Genomic DNA, 18316 nt, shown 5'->3' on the forward strand with positions numbered 1-18316 from the left:
CATGTAGCCCCTTGCCATATAAAAAGATGTAGGACATGTGTGTGTTTGGATCCCTTAAGAGTGCCTCATGAAGCATATGCATATGGATCACAGGTGCTGTGATCCCACTGCTGTGTAGCCCAGGCTCCCTCCTTGTCATCAACCAAAGGCAACTATGATACTTAGGATTTTTCCCCACAGGTACGTGAAGGAAGATGATTGATTTTCTGTATTGGATTTAGCATTAAAAAAAAATAAATCTATCAGAGCGGTATAATTAGGAAGGGAGTATTTTCCCCCCTGTGTAATATAGAAGAACCTTCATACCTAGTGGAAACAGGTCCAATTCAAATGCTGCTAGATATAGAAAAGTGAGGTTGGTGTAGGATTCTTGTAATTATTTTCACTGAATGGTTCATATTTTCTCTCAATTATTACTTTTTTTTTAAATTAATCTTCTATCATAACCTGATCAACCCCCGCCCCCGCTTCCTCCCTCTCCCCCAGCCCCAAGCCAGGACTTGATGTGATGACATTGTCAAAATGGATTTATGGATTTGTTTACTAACCAGAATTTAGAATGGGATAAAACAACTTTGCCTCTGGGAATGGATATGACTGATGCTGTTTCCCAGGAGCTTATTTTTGTCACAATTTTTTTATAATGGATTGCTAATAGGAAATGATTTGTAACTAATAGAAATTGAGGGTGGAAAGCTCTGTTCTTATGTAAGTTCTGAAAATGGCAGCCTGGCATTTCTAAAGCTGGGAGGTGAAATGTAACCGCTCTGTGAAAAGCATTTCCTCTTTTTGGCATGTTTTCACTTATATCCAGGGTGGTCCTGAGGATTTGTGGGCTCAGGGAGAACAGGAAAGATTTCTCATCAAATATTCCTTTCCCTCCCATTTCCCTCTTCTTTCTTTGTTTCTTCTTTTATATTTTCTTGCATTTTTTCCACTCTGCCCTATCGTGACCAAGTCTGAAGAGTGTCACTTCAAACATTTGGTTAAGAGCATGTCCTGTATATGTTAGAGGCACTACACACAACCATCAGCCCCACCAGAAAATACACTGTTGGCATGAATGGGAGGTCCTGGGTTGCTGCAAGGGAGCAGCTGTTGGTAAGTCCCCAGGGGTTCACCACCTTGCTGGGGGCTTGCCTGTGTTCCCCCTCTGCCTGCTGGAAAAGGTGCTTTATGTTGTGTTCACCCCTTCCTCAGGGGACAGGGAGCCCACAGCAGGGATGAGGTTTTCTTTCCTTCCACCCTGTTCCTTGCAAGTCCACTGATAGTTGTTTCTCTCGGTTATTTTGGTTGGTTGGTTGGTTCATTGCTGCTCAGAATTGCACTTAAAGCTTTAGCTGTAGTGCAGTCCAGTTTTCAAGCCTCTGACTGCATCTTCTCCCAACTGCTTTTCTCAGTTGCTGCAATCTAATAGTCTCTGTTTTTTACATTGAAAATTCCAGGCCTTGTTTCTTCCAAAATACACATATTAATTCTATTAAACTCCCCCTACCCCTTAAGCCCTACTCAGTGACTTCAGAAAATGAAGGGTTTTATCCATTGTGGGAGGGGAAAAAAAGAAACCATTGCCACTTCCATTTAATAGTATCACAGCCAAACCCAAGGATGTGAGAGAGCACATGGGCAGTGAAATAGCCCTTGCTGAGGAAAAGCACATTCCAGAGGAAATTGATTTTCATGTCACCAACTTAGGCATATTTTGAAAATTAGTTTCTGAGCCACAGGGTTCGCAGCTGATTTATTTGTCTTTATTTTTTGTTAGACTCCTTCAAATGGATTTTTAGTGAACTGACAAGTTGCCTCTGACACGGGCTGAGGAAAGGTTGACGCAAAGAATGCACAGTGCAGCGTGGCACCTAAGTGGAGGTCCAGACAGCCTCGTGGTATGCGTAAGAACTCCTGACGGCAGTGTGTGACTAAAGTCCAGCAAAAAAACCCCGCTGGGATTCGTAAAGCCTAAAGCTGGAAGGTGATAATGTGGTCTGCTCTCTGTATTTCACAAGCTGCTACATTTCATCCCGTTATCCATGTTGAACTCGATGCTTCCTGTTTAAGTTAAACATGCCTTCCAAAAAGGCATCCGGTTTTGATCTGGAATCAAGCAATGTTTGCTTTGATAGCTTTTTTTTGATGATTGACAAAGTCCAAACAAACGATTACTTTTAATTTAACTTTATCTGGCGTCAGCTTCTGGCCACCGAGGATTATGCTCTTCGATTAATGAGCCTGCTGTTTTCCCCCACGATGTATCTGTGCTACAGCCATGTAACCTGTCAGTCTTCTCCTCAGTGAGCTCAGTCTTCACATCTGCCTCTTGCAGATATTTTCTATACCTCAAACATTTTCATTTTGTACCTTTCACAGTTCTTTCCATAGTGTTTTAAAGATGCAAAATGTGGACTCTAGCCGACATCTTAATATGTCACTGTGTATCTCCTGGTAGTTATGTCAAATAAGAAAATAATTTCTTTGGCATAACACATAAAAACTGAATGCATATGATGATTAATCTTCATATACATTCATTTAAGAATATGAATCCGACATTTAAGAATATGAATCCAGTCAGTTTCAAGTGAAACTTCCAGCTGGTGACAGCTTGCCTCCTGTCACATCAGTGCGTATATGGCTGGTGCTGGTTTTGCAGGATTCTGTAACCATTTTAGTCTATGCCAGAAATATTTTTTCATGAAACTGCTACATGCTTCAAATTAAAAATTTCTGTTCCCCACATACTGTGAAATGTTCTCTTCATATTCTCATCAGTAGTTATAAGGTGTTTGAAATTCTGCTGGTTATTTAAAAAAAAAAAAAAGGAAAAGAAGATTCTTTTGGTCTAAATTAATTTTTGTTTGTGTTTTCTTTGATAACACACCTTAAAGAAGGAGTGAGAGAAGAGGAGAAAAGCTAAGGAGAAGGGACAGATAACTCCTTAACTGACAGGGTTGTTTCCTCTCAGGCTGGAGACTGGTGATAATAAAGGTGCCATTCCCATGCTGATGACCTTCTCTTCACTCAGATGACTTCAGCCTTGTGGAATCTCCTGCACCCCATGGCAGCCAGGGGAGATAATGCTCCTCACCCAAGAACTGCTTTGCCTTGCCTTGCTTTCCCTAGCTGGCATGGGTTGGCTTATCAGTCCTGTTTCACTTAAGAATGCATGCATCCATGGGATATGAAGGTTTTGATAATTGCTGGGTTTTATTGCACACTGTCTGCGCTTTTCTCTGTCATTGCTGGTCTCCTAATTGTGTCTGGTATTCTGCAAATGTGAGGAATTCAGGCTAGACCTAGTCTGGATTTTTCAGGGCAGGCGCACTTTGACCCTTTTTAGGAGATGATTGAAGGGGGCCGCTGGAGTTATTAGTTTTCTTTATCCCTCCCTGCCCCTTCTTCCAGATAAGTTCCTTGTAACTATTCAGGGTGAGATGTCGACTTGCACACTGCAGTTAGTGCTAGGAGAGCATGCAGAGCACTGCATTCATCCCAGTTATTAAAGGAATTAGGCTTTTTGTAAAAAAAGAAAAAAGTACAGATAGGGATAACTTGGTAAGTGTTGCATTTCTTTTATGATGATTGGTAGGAGAGGGATTTTATTAGTGCTTCATGTCAGTCTCTCCACTCCCATTTGGAGATTGCTTTTTATTTTTGTCAGCATGTTGCATTCTGCACTTGCCAGGTTGCTGTTTGTCACCTACAGGTAAAGTTCAACCTTCTGGTGAGCTGCATATTACAGCTTTTGCAGGGATGTTTGTAAAGCTAGCTTGCTAGAGCTTTAGCTCTTTTCTGTGATTGAGATCATGAACTAGGCAGATGTTCATGACACACATGCTGTGATGTGCTCAGTGACACTACCCGGGGAGCCACAGGGGTGGTGCGTGACCTGTTTGGAAAAATATGTGCCTGGAAACTAGCAAAAGGGGCTCAGGATATTTGTGTCCTAACATCTTGGGTCAGTTACTTCTTAGGTTACGTGAAGACTCAGATCTTAAGTTCAGCAACATTGAAAAAAGCTACGTTACCACTTCAATGTATGACATTATTTTTATGTTTTCATTAATGCTCAGCTTTAGTCTCACTGAACCCAGGTGTCGAGAGCTGATGTGTGAAGCGACCCTGATTCTGCAGAGTTTGGAGAAACTCAGGAGATTCTTGGCGCTCCCAGTTGCCATGTACTTCTAAGCAAGCATGGAAATTCGGGTTCCCTACCTTTCACCTCATGGATCCCAAGGGAAGAGGTAAAGAAACCCATTCGTTCAAGTCATATGTTAGGCTCACTCTGCAGCTTCCCTCTGCACAATGTGTATTGGAACTAAACCAGTTAAATGAGCACAACCTTGCACTGTCCTCATTTGGCGTAGCAGAGATCTGAGTGGATTACCTGTAAGTGCCGAGTAATCCTTGCCTCAAACTGCGATAATAGAGCCAGTAATAAACAGCATCATAAAACTGACATCGCTTCGCCAATGTTTTTCTTTAGACTTAAATGATGGTTTGTTTATGCTTCAAAGAGAGAATTCCTCCTATTAGAACGTCTGGGAGAAACCACCTGGAAAGTCAACTCATCTGCTAGTAAATGTTTTGAGCCTAGGGTAGTTAATTCATTTAAAAAAGACAGCAAGAGAAATAGAGTAAGAAAAAAACTCACAAATGTACAACTTCTCTGTCGTGTACATTTTACATGCAATAGCCAGAGGGATGACTTTGACCTTAAAGTAAGGTTCACTTACAGCACCATGGATTTATCTTGCCTGATAGTTAATACCGTGAATATTTATGGAGAGTGGGTTGCTTACCCAGAACATTTGCTTCCTTTCTAAATAAATCATAATGTTAAGGACCCAGTCTTCACAAAGTGATGGGGTATTTTTCTGGATACAATAGAAACATTTTTCTTTTTTTCCCGCAGCTGAAAAGGAAATACATATTTTCAGTTTGACTCTCATCTGTTTGCATTAAAGTAGCATTTCAAATCTCAGGCTGGGACCTCCCATTAGAATGAAGTTCGTTATACAAAACATTATTTAAATGTTTAATGTGGTATTAGTTAAATTCAGGTCACAGGCAGTCACAGATGACTCTGTATGGGTATATAAAGAAGAGTGAAATCACTCACCCAAAGTCATAATGTAACAAACTATTGGCAGAACTCAGACTCTTAGATTCATTGTTTGATCCCTTGCACCTAGACCCAGTTGCTGATCAACTGATGTTAAAAATATATCTCTATATAGGAGAATATTGGCCAAACCTTGACTCTGATAGCCAGATAGCAACAGCTGAAAGGGCCTTTTTTGAGTATGTGCAAACAAGCCCATGCACTATTAAAAATGGACACTGTGGAATAGATCTTTGGAGTTTCATGCAGTTCACTGAAATCTCAGAAAACGCAACTTTAATAAGGGGCTTACTGCTGCATAGCCTCAGGAGTAAAAAACCAAGCGCTCCATAGCTAGCTCTAATAGTGTTCACTTTTAAGATATCGACTAGTTTATTTATAGCTACTTTGCTTTTTGTAGCAAGGATAATGTCAATGACAGCTGAATTTTGTAAGAAAAACCTGCTGGTTTTAGAACTTTTTAAAGCTAGACTGATATATTTGGTGTTTAGTGTTCTAAGTGGCAAGTTGATTTCATGCCGGGAGAATTTACTTTGCATAAACATTTTTAATAAATTGAGAATAAATGTTTTAGGGTTTGCATTGAGCTTAGAATGAAAATACTGAGAGGAAAAATGTGATGGGAAGGAGTAGTGACAGCACAGGGGAAAGATGCAGGAATGAGAGCAGCAGCACAAGAAAGAATGGGAGAGACCCTCTGTTGGGCAGGAACGGACAAACTTAAATCAGCCAGACCAATTGGTTTATCTATTTATTTATTTGGCTGAGAGCTGTATTGTCTTTCCAAGTCAGAAAAAAAACATGTCAGAGCCTATAAGAAATGAATTTGCAGGCTGTTATCTGGCCCATACACCACTGTTTGGTCATTCTTGACCTAGATTAAAGCCTACCTACAAAAAGTATTTAATATTCTGGGGAGAAAGTGAGGTACATCTGGGTAGCGTGCACCCCTGCCCTGGGCTTGGCCTTCTTGATGTGGTAGATATAACAGGTTTCTGCCCCGTTGAAAAAGCAATGTTTTTATTGGATGTAACTCAGGACAGGGAACTGTGTGTGTAGGCATTAATTATAGGAATCAGGTTCATAAACTCTCCCTGGTAGAAAATTAAACATGGGTTCCAATTTTTGCAAAGCTGCTATTTCCTCCACACCTATTTTCTTATTGCAAGAGATTAGTACTAATTTTTCTGCAGTTTAATGCGTGTCAGTCTGTATTTAACAGCAATATGGCAAGTCAGAGTCTTTTAAATGGTCCTTGTTTGTTTCCACAGCTTCACCAGTTGCTCCTAAAATTCTCTGAAGTGAAACAGAAACATCGGCTTCACCCTGGCGTTCCACCGCAAGGTTTGGTGATGCTCATTGAATATAGGAAAGGCTGAAGTCAAGAGACTCTTTTGGGGCAATACACATCGAGTTCCTTCTGGAATGGTGCCCATAGGGTCAGGCGTGGGGGACTTGTGCTCCTGGAGAGGACCATGAAGGCTGCAGCCAGGGCTGCGCAGGAGGTGGCTTGGCCTGCTGCAGAATGGAGAAGAGCTATTGCTGTGTTTGGCTACAGGATGAGTTGTTAGCACATTGCTGGCTCATTCAAGCTTGTGAACAAGTGTGTTATATGCAGCTTTGTTGGGTTAATAAAGCAAAAGGTGGGCAAATACTGGGGACATTGGATGAGTGGAGCCATAAAGGAGAGCTGCTGGCAACCTGTGGTTTACTTTGGACATCCTCACTAATAGGAACAGGCAAGGAGCTTAAATTTCTTAATTCTCCTAGTGTGTAGTACAGAGGTTGGTATGGTGGGTGGTGGGGGTCATTTCAGCCAGCCATATTAACTCAGGTGCTGCAATCTCTACTGAAAAGCACATTGCTCTAGATAAGTTGACATGTGATCTGAGGAAACTTTGTCATTAGGCTACTAAATCGAAGTTTGTCAGCTCTTCCTTTTGTATTGCAACCGTTAGGTCGCTGTATGTAAGGAAAGGAAATATTTGGATTAAAAAATGTACAAAACTGACTGGTTCTTTCTTTCCTATATTGTCTGAATCAATTCTTGTCACACAGATGTGTAATTCATCTTCCTTTTAATCAAGTGCAAATTATCAAATGAAAGTCAAGTTTTTTAACTCTTCTCTCAAAGAGCTGAGATGATTAGCTTCCAATTTGATGTTTTAATTCCTAGCTCAGGACTTTTACTGTTTTACCTTAAGAGGAATGCCTTAAGACAGCTAATAATTCCCTAGATTCTCATAGCACCATTCACAAATCTGAATAATCCCAGACACAGCTCTGGCTTCCAGCTTGTGCCTTTGACAGCTATTTTTAGGCTGTCATATTTCTGCCTTTGAGCACTAGCCCAGCTGAGATCCAGACTGAAGAAGCTGAAGCTGTTAATCTGCATTTTACCTCATGTGAGTGCAGAAGATCCATTGGTAGTTTGTGGCTTTACACACAGTGCCACCCCGGCTAACGGAGGTTGGCGCCCGGTGCTGGTCATCAGCCTTTTCCAGAGACTGAGGTGGGTTGTCGGGGTGGCTGGCAGCATTTTGGGTCTTGTGGCTCCCATGTGAGGTGTGGTGAGTTGTGGCTCCCATCACAGGAGTTCTCACCCTCTCAACTGAGGCATCACTAACACCTCACTTCAGTTTGGTAAAGTTTAAGAACCAGATTTTCACAGTGAGGGTGACAGAGCACTGGAAAAGGCTATCCAGGGAGATGGTGGAGTCTCCATCTCTGGAGATATTCGAGACCTGTCTGGACGGCTATATGTGCAATATGAGCTGGGGAGCTGCTTTGGCAGGGGGGTTGGACCTGATGATCTCTCAAGGTCCCTTTCAACCCCTATGATTCTGTGATTCTATGATTCTATGATCCTTTATTTGGGGTTAGTGACAGTTGTAAGCACCTTCCCTCTCTCCCAAGATCTGGTATGTTTGGTTTCTTTCCTGCTTTAAGGCTCAAGCCAACTTCAATGCCTCATCATCAGAGAGCAACCTTATCAGGAAGGCAGTGGTGGTTCCCTTTTCATCACTCACTTAAACCCGTAACTGCTGGTTTGCTGCCCATTCGGTGGGGGCATCTGGCAAGAAGGATGCTGGAATTCACAGAGCCCCAGGAGTGATGCTGACCTACTCCCACCCAGCAGCCTGGGAAGTTAGAGGGTGTCTGTCTCATGACCGCTAAGTAACTGCTGAGTGTCATCTGGTGTGAACTGTGGAAATGGGGACACTTCTGAGTCTAGCCTCACTGAAACTTGGAGGTAGACTGAAGCCCAGGCAGAAATGCTGTATAAATCAAGATGGGAATCCAGTAGAAGGAAACCTTATTTTTAAAATTACAGGTAAAGTTCTTAACATACAGTGATTTTTCATGAAGTTCAGGCTAAAGAAACAATATCATGAAAATGTGAAACAGCACAAAAAATTAAACATAAGTGATATGTTTTAAACTAAAGACCTAAGCTCCTGAGTACAGTTTATAAATGATATAAAATGAAGAGCCAGGCTACTGCATCTGCAAGAGCTAAAATGAATCCTAGGTAAGAAACCAATTGCTGATGGAATCAGGACTAGTAACAGAAGGCTGTGTCCGTGTTATCCAGAAAGGTGGTGTAACAGGAGCTCAGCCACTCAGGCTGAGGTGCGATGCCCAGACTGTACACTCTTTGGAAGTTTTCCTTTGATCTAGCCCTACTCTGGGCCTTTGGGCTGAACATCCATTAGCACGTTAAGGGCAATGCCGGTTTCATTTCATCCTCAAGGAGTTCAGTGTGTACACCCCCTTACCCCAGTAAAATGTGGGAAGTAGAGACATTGGGAGACTTGCTGCAGAAATGCTCTGTTAGGGTGCTGGTTCAGAACAGAAAACATGCTGGGGCTGTGGTGAGATGCAAAGATCAGTACTGGTCAAGCAAAATAGGTCCCTGTATACAGTTCATGGGCAGGACTGTGTTGGGTCCACAGAAAATCTCAGTGAGGTAGAGGAGGCAAGGTATGTGGGGTGCTAGTCCCAAGGTCGACACAAAAACAGGGCAGGTAGCTGCATGAGCCAAGACATCGCAAGCCAAGATGATGCCCAGCATTTGGGAAAAGAAGCGAAGACTCCAACAAATGCTATCATTTTGCAAGGTGGCATGCAACGATCCTTCTCTTGGAAAGCAGTGCTATCTGCCTATTACCAATCTGAGTTCTGGAGAACATTGCACAAGATGCTAGACACCTTCAGCTCAAGTGCAGAAGCTGACACCAAACAGCTCCAGTCCAGCCCAGCCCATTTTGCTTCCCTCCCCTGTTCCCAGCTAAAGCAAAGACAGACAAGAGTAAGTGTGTAAATCCAGGGCTTTCACCTTTTCACAGAGAAAAGAGGAACTAAGGAGAACCAAGTCCCAAAATTCTGAGTGAAGTATTTGAGGAAGATTGCTACAGAAAGGTGAACTCTTCCTTTACTGTGCAATAAATAGCGAAAAAGACAAGCTGCTATGTTAATTGGTCTACTTTAAAAATTAAGTTCTCCCTAATCCCCCCAAAAAAGGCTAGTAAGTATGGTCATTCCTTCTTGTTTCATAGGAAAACATGTAAGTTTTCCTCTAGACCTCTCTAACAAGTTGGCAGAAAATAAAGGCAAAATTAAATACTTAGGGAAACTACTGTGAAATTGCAGTTACACTACCAAATATTACCTGGAAAGTATGGGCTGTTGTTGGCTAGCTTTTCTTTTGTAAACAAACAAAAAAAAAAAACCAAAAAAACAAAACAAAAAAAAAAAGCAAGAATAGCTCTACTACCTAAAAACTGGAGACAGAAGCAATGATTTAGAACTGAATGAACTATTGACATCTCCCCATGGACAGGAGATGTCAATACAGAGGCTAGTTATGCCTAGGGTTTGATATGATGGTGTATCCTCCCAGCTGCTGCCCCTGTGTGAAAATGTAGATACCCTGTGACAGAAAATCATGTAAAAATCAGGGGTCCTGCAAGAGGTGGTGATGTTGAGTCCAGATTATGATGCTATGGACAATACTTTTTCCACACCCCTGTGTTTAGCTGTCTTGCCTAGCAAGGTCTGAGAGAGAAAATAGCTCCATCAAAGTGGTTTCACAGAGTCAAGCACGTTGTCTGATGACATGACACTCAGAGTCAATGTCTGTAGGGGAACTGGTGGGTCCCCACAGCTGACAGGGAGTAGTAGGTCTCCCCAGGATCATAGGATGCCATGGAAACAGTCCAGCCACTGTTTCAGGAGCGAAGCGGCTGAATTTACTGCAGTGAGCTGAGCATACCATTTCCAATTTTGGAACAAGCTCTGCTGAGGCTGGAGTAGGGACCATGCACCATGATCCACTGCAGTGTGCAGACACATCCTTTACGTAATGACCCTTCCAAAACACTGTGCCTAGTCATCCTGCTGAGCCTGCACTGAGACTGAAATAGCAGAGCTTAGGTTAAAGGCCGAGCTCTGTGGGTCCAAGCTAAAATTCACTGAAAATCCCAGGTGGAAAATGAGCTAAAGCATCAGGAGGGAACTGATTTAGCTGATAGGAGAGCTGCTTAATGGAGGAAAGGTTGGTTGGTTGGTTACTAAGGGTCACTGAGTTACGTGGTATATTGGGTATCTGTCTCATCACGTCCTGTGCATCTTGTTGATGTTATCAAGGACCTTTATAGCGGGAACTAAATGTATGTAGAGCTGTACTGCTGTTTGTAAGTGAAGGGAGTTCACCATGCATGGCACGGGACAAATGCAAACTCTGTACTGCTGTGAGTACTGAGCAAATGGCTAGCATTCCTTAGGGGGTTTAGGAGATGGTTACATTCCCTTGTGGTTTTAGAAAACAGTGTGCTAACAAAGGCAAAAAAAGAGAAATAAGTTTAAAATTGTCACTTACAGACTTGACAGTGTCACCTGCTGAAGCACTACAGATTTTCCTGGAAGCCTTTCATGGCTTTATTCAAATTTCATACCAGCCTTACCAAATTAAGCAAAAATTAAATCAAACTACAAAGGGACCCATCTTTCAGTAGTACGTGCTGAATGTTCTTCTGTATGGAAAGACCATTCTTCTCCCATTTTGATTTAGCAGGGAAAAAGTTTCTGCTCTTGCACTTCTTCCAGCGAAGAAGTGGGGCAGCCTGTTGCTAGCAATCTTCTAATAGTACTGTGCAGTGAAACAAATTGCTGAATTAATGTATCCAGAATATTTGTGCTGGCAATGATGTTGATTTGACTAAAAGTCAATAAATTTGCCTTATATTTCTAAGGAAACTATTGCTAGATTTCTGTTAGTTTTATCCTGGTGCATTGAATATGCACTATGGTATTTTGAGCAGATGTCTTTGAGGTTTTTTGACCACTGCTCAGCAAAAAATAACTTTCAGTGATGGTGGTGGTGGTGGCTCTGACAAAGCACTTTCTCTAAACAGCTATTAAGATGATCCATGAAAATTCTTTTGGTCCAAATTAGTTGCTGAATAATATATATTTATGAATAATGCATATGAAGAGGGGAGGTGTTAAAAACACTTTTAGGGGCTTGTCAGGAAAGAAAAGAGCCTTTTTCTCCTTAACGTGTTCAGGTGAAGTCGATAGCAACCCTACAACTTGAGATGTAATGACAATGGTTACAATAACACAGGATGTAGCTAGAAATAAGGAGGAAAAATGGAACAAAACTGCCAGCAGGAGCGTTAAATTCTAAATTTGCAGAGGTTGCATTTGACGTGCTTGCAACATAGCTGGTTTGAAATGGCGATGTTATTTGTTGCACAGGACTATAATACTGTCTGCTCAATGCCTTGTTGGTAATTTCTCTTTTTTTGCTTCTATGCTGTTTCCAAGATTGAAAAAAGAATTGTAGCAACATCCTAAATATTTCAGCATAATGGAATAATACTATGATTTGAAAGTTGAAACTCATGTGGTTTTGAATACGGAAATCCTGGGGACTCAGAGTTGTGGTTTGTGAAGTTGTCTTGAACGCTATACTGGCTTATTATGAGAGCTTCTATTTTTCTTTAATATTATATTTCACTGATTAAGAGATTCCTTCACTTGGTACATTAAAGCAGGGCTAAAATTAAATTAGCTTAGCCCACTGAATTTAGGGATGTACCTACCATGATGCCAGTGCTCCAGGTCTTCTACCTTTCTTTTTCATCAACTGTAAAGTTGACTTTGGAGAACTTTTCAAATATAGATGGCCAAATTTTTACTTGTCTGAGACTTCTTACTGAGGAACCCCATTCTGAGTGGCTGACTTTCCTGACAAGCTGATACTGGGGAAACTCACTTCTGGAAGGTGCTTCAGACGCTACAAACTGAAGGAGTTTTCTCCACGCAGTCTCATGCTAATCTTTCAAAGCTGCATCTAGAAATTTCCACTGGGGCATATCACGCACACCCTGGGGTTCTGGTCCATGCATCATTACTGATCTTGCCTGACTTGAGTATTTGGGTTTCCTGTCTGCGGAAAGTGGGGAATGATGTTGTGCGTTCAGGTTTTGTCCTGGTATGGAATTGGCATGGGCATGGAGCCAAATGCAAAGCAGGGAAACGTTCTCAAGTTCCCTGATCAGATATAGCCTATGAGAGCAAGCATTTATCCCATATATATACATCTCTTCGACATGAGGCCATTAATGAGCAGCAGCAGATTATACTGCCTGGCATTTCTGTCTGTTTTTGCATTGTTAGGAATCCTGAGATAGTGGTTCCTTTAAATTATTCAAAATTCTCTGATGTTTTTCATTTTTAAGCAACTAATTATTTTTTTTCAGATACTAGGTTACTTGCCTGAAATTAAATTAAAGCTGCTTTCCTAGCTTCTAGATCATGTGGAGTGTCTAAATCATGCATGCTTTCTTTTAAAATTTTGGTAATTTTATTAAAAACTTACTATGTCAATAGGCTGAATGGAGACAGTAGATCAAATTTTCTTGTAAAGTCATCCAAGAGGCCAGAATCTCCTGCTTGAGTAGAAGATAGTATCCTTACTGTTATTGCAGGCATTATAGAAGAGCATGGGTCTTGGCAGCACTAATAGCTCTGCTGCATGTCCTCCCTTGCTGGGGATCAGAAGGTCACCTGAACTTTGTGAGCCTCTTAGACCTGGGTGACAAAGCTGTGTTAGTTTTTTTTTTGTGGCCTACTATACATTATGGTTTACAAGCAGTATGGTTTACAGAGAAATCTCATGTCAAATGTCACATGTGGCCCTCAACTCTGCAACTCAAATGAGTAAACTCCCATTAAAGCTAGATGATTTGGAACAGACTCTAGCATGAATATAGAATGAACACTTAATTATTCTGCCACACGTATCACAGAACCATTAAGGTTGGAAAAGACCTCCAAGATCATCGAGTCCAACAGTCCCCCTACCACCTATATCACTAACTAAACCATGTTCCTAGAGTACCTCATCCAACCTTTCCTTGAACACCCCGAGGGATGGTGACCCCAGCACCTCCCTGAGCAACCCATTCCAATGCCCAACCACTCTTTCTGAGAAGAAATGTCTCCTCATTTCTAACCTGAACCTCCCCTGATGCAACTTGCAACAGTTCCTTCCTGCCCTATCACTACTTATCTGTGAGAAGAGGCTGACCCCAGCTCACCACAACCTCCTTTCAGGTAGCTGTAGAGAGCAATAAGGTCTCCTCTGTGTCTCCTCTTCTCGAGGCTGAACACCCCCTTCCCTCAGCCGCTCCTCATAAGACTTGTGTTCCAGACCCTTCACCAGCTTCATTGCCCTTCTCTGGACACACTCCAGGGCCTCAATGTCCTTCCTGTATTGAGGGGCCCGAAACTGAACACAGTACTCGAGGCGCGGCCTCACCAGAGCTGAGTACAGGGGGATGGTCACCTCCCTGGCCCTGCTGGCTACACTATTCCTGATACAAGCCAGGATGCCATTGGCCTTCTTGGCCACCTGGGCCCACTGCTGGCTCATGTTCAGGTGAATGTCAACCAACACCCTCAGATCCTTTTCCATTTCCTACAGGAGTGTAACAAAGGTGGGTTTATGTTACAAAACATTATTTTGATATTTCCATGGAAATTACCATTAATTTTTACTGTTGGGTTTCTCAGTAGTAAAATGCTAGCTGGATGGAAGCAAGTGGAAGTTCTCTATTTAACCTCAGTGAATTTTATTCATGGTAGAATTTATTTCTAATAAAAGAATTTTGTCAAAGTTATTAGTCATTTGGAATTAAAAAAATTAGAATAGCATGTAGCATTAATCTTGTTTACAGGATGTAGAACTTGAAAAGGCAACAAGGGAAACATAATTCTGCTAAGTCTAAAGTAGCCATAGAGGACTGCAAACAGTTCATCTGTGCCTGCAGACCCAAGGGGACAAATTATAACAAAGGTGTCATCCCACCATACCCTCCATATATTCTCTTGACTAATTTACAACTATAAATTTACGCTTTGAAGTCTTCATCTTACACTATCACTGTGATCTGGATATAATACTTGAAAAACTCTACTTTTCTTGCTCCTCAATATCTGCCAGCCAGCATATACAGATCTGTATGGCAAATCCTAGTTCCTAACGATCTGCTGTAGCAAAGCAGTTCAAGTCCTTTAATTAAACCAATAATTCAGGTGTCTCTTGTTCTCACTTGCCAAGAAGAGCTTGAGCTGAATCTTGGTGGACAATGGAAAATGATATTCCACAAAGAATCTCCATCTAGTATCTGCCTAACCTAGATTATACCTAAATATGTGATACATCTTTTCTCTTCCTATCTCCCCCTGAGCAACTCAATTAAGCCTTTCATACCTAATCCTGCTTAATATACAGAAACTAAGCTGCATGGCATCTGAGAGCCTGCAGGTGTTTTGGAAGAATCTCTCATGGGTGGAGCATCACACAGAAAATGCAGTTGTAGCCACCTTTTGAACATTTGGCCAGCAAGGTAGGGAATGCTTATTTCAGGTGTTGGTTAGACAATACATCTGAAAAATGAGGTGCCTGTGCTCCAGAGTCCTGCCTTTGCTGGTAGGGTATCCCATCTGCAGATCCTGTCTCCAGGATAACCCTATTGTGAGATTACATGGAAAGTCACGGGGCAGGCAGGGAAAACCAGCACTGCCTCTGTAGCTGAATGGGCAGGGTGACATTTTTGGAGGCAGAACAGTCAGTCCCTGCTTAGGACTGTTTCCTTGAGGGCAGAAGAGGGAGGAGAGGCTATCATGACAGGGCAATGGTGCACCCCTCCTTTGATATCTGGCCTCCATTATTAAAAAAAATTTGGTCACTATGCATGGCAATGTACAGGCTATAAGGACAAAGCATCATGTCCTGGATAAGACTGGTGCTACAGAAACACTCACACATTTGCTTGGTTATGTATGGGTGGATCTTTATTCAAAATGGCTCTTTTTTTGCCTCAGCCTCTGAAGCACCCAAGTATCCTTGGGTACCAGGGAGCCTTTAAGGCCAGGGCAGCCTGGACTTTGTGCTTTTGATTCCTCACTGAAGTCCCTGAAAGGCTAGGAATCCATAGCACCTAACAACCGGTGACTGTGGAAGCCAGTTTACTGGCTTATGTTCTCTTTTAAAGCCACCCTGTCTTGTCCTCAGAGATGCTAGTTATGGTGGAGCCAGCCTCTTTGGGCTCACTCTGTTCACAGCAGCCCAGGGTATAAGAGCAGCCCCAAGTAAACTAATACTATAATTTCCAGTGACAGAAGTGTACAACAGGGTGGGGAAATATCACATCTCCAAACCAGTCTGGACAAAGTTCCAACAGAACTCACTTAAAAACACTGCCAACAATATGTTAAATGTAAATATTTAATTTTAAAAATAGTGCATCTTGGTTCCTTCTATTTCTGTTTCAAGTGATGGTTGGGTACACAGGATTAATTTGTTTGACTAATTTTCCTGTTACAATGGTATAATGTAATCCAGGTAAAGATACACAACCCTTCGAAGCTTTTAACATTTGCTTTCAACGTTAATTCTCCAGCTGTGGTTAGAAAAATGATTCTTTCAGAAACCTGATCTGCATTGCTTTCTTTTGTAGTGCTTTTGGCTTCTTTCAGCTCTCATCCAAAGCTGCAGTAATGACGTTCCTCTCTCACTCATATTTGCTTTCACAAATCCTAGCTAAACAATGCAAGAAAGAAAGCAAGCTCTCTTCCAAATCAGCAGTGACTTGAACTGAATGGAGGAAGAATCCCCCGTTCCTCTGCATTCTTTTGTGGAGTGCTTTCATTTAGCTCTTGTTATCAAAGACCATCAAACTTCCAAAATTGTACTCATGTTGAAAATTTAGTTCTCTTTCACTAAATACTACTAGGAATAACACCTAGGAATAATAATAACCAGCATAATAATGACAATAATAATAACAATAATAAAATAATAACAATATCAACAACAACAATATAATAATAAAGAAATAAAGAAATAAAGAAATAAGCCTTCAAAGTGGCATGGTTTAGCACAAGAAGATGGTAGCTCTCATAGTTTGCTTGATACCAGTTCTGTGAGGGAAATGTTTTGCAGTCAAAACCACTTTATACTATCTTGAGGCAAATAACCAGTAACGCAAATAGCCTACTCTTACACATTATTTCAAAACAAGTTTAAACAGGATAGAACCATGCATTAAATGCATCACAGCTGTTACATATACTCTTGAGTTGAGATTTATTTCTGTTACAGTAAAACCAGCTTTTCATAAATGGATGTTTCATGCTTTCCATTCTAATGCATGACATACAGTGAAACTCACTTTTCCTTAAATAACAGTTTTGACCCTGTGCATCCTTATCACAGCTGTTGAACAGTGACTCCAGAGAAGATCATTTCATCCAACAGTATAAAATCCGTGACAACTTCATATTCAAATTGAATCCTTGTTCGGAGGGTCCTAAAAGAAAGACTTCCAAGTTTTTCACCATGAAATACAGTACTTTGGTGTTCTAAATTCTGGTTGCACTTACAAGCAACAAAACTCAACTCAAATGGGGTATGGGAAGATGGTGTCTTAAAGTTACCTTACTGTGTGCTTAAGGAAGAAAAAGTGCAAGCCACAAGCTGCAAGGATTGCTAATTTACTCTAAAATAAGTTAACTAAATGAATTTAGGAAAAGGTATCATGATTTTGTTTCAAGAAAATATGAATGAGAAAATGTCTTATGTTTAACTTGTATTGCATATTCTGTCTCTATTAGAGACACTGGTTTGTTGTCCTGACCCTCTTGGTGGTGGTGGTGGTGGTTTTTTTGTTTGTTTGTTGCCACAGGTAATAACTTAAGAAATTACCTTAGAGACATCTTTGGAAAATTCTTGATTTAAATTCTTTCTTCCTTTCCTTTATTTCTTGTCTATTTTTAATATTTTGGAATAATGCTAAAAATCTTAAAGTCAGCAAAACATTTAGAAAACATGTCTTCCGTTCAATGTCACATTTCCTTTGTCCCTTTTGAAATTATTTTTCTGATAGTTTGTAAGGATTAAAATTATATATGTATGCATAAAAAGGTACTTGAAAATATTGATGTGCAATAATGAAGGTCTAACTTTGTTACATCTACTAGAATTTATATTTATATATATTCAACCAGAAATATCCTAGCAATTTTATAGGAAAAAAAATAATCCTCCAGATTTATACTCACCAAGTATATAAGCTTGGACATATATTTTACTGAAATTATCTTCTCAGAAGTATAATTTCTCAGTGCCTTCCATTTATTTTTTTTAATTCTAAAGCACAGACAGTTCTGACAATTCAGGCATTACATTTTAACATATCCCTTTAGAAAGAAATTTCATTTTTCTCCTAGTGTCTCCTTCTATAGGTGTATCACTAAGGAGAAACATCTGTCTACGAAAACCATAGAAAAGAGATGTAGGCTATAATCTTACAAAGACTGCATGCATGAATACAATGGGACTACTGATGAGTATAAAGTTAAACACGCATTTAATATTTTGCAGTAATAACTTTGAAGGAAAAATATTTGCATGGAAGGCATGCTATTGTAGCAGTTAATATCATAAGAAATTGTTTTCCAGTGCTTCTGAAGCCCTCTGTTGTATAATAATCTGCATTGGCAGGAAGGAGGATGTGTGCATCAGCATGTGATCCAGAAGAGGAGAAAGATCATTTAAAATCCCTTACTTTGTAATGTCTAAAATGTGTAGGTTGCTAGATTTTTTTTTCTTATTTCAGA

The sequence above is a fragment of the Gallinula chloropus genome (assembly GCF_964237585.1).
Source record: "Gallinula chloropus genome assembly, chromosome: 1".
Taxonomy (NCBI): Eukaryota; Metazoa; Chordata; class Aves; order Gruiformes; family Rallidae; genus Gallinula; species Gallinula chloropus.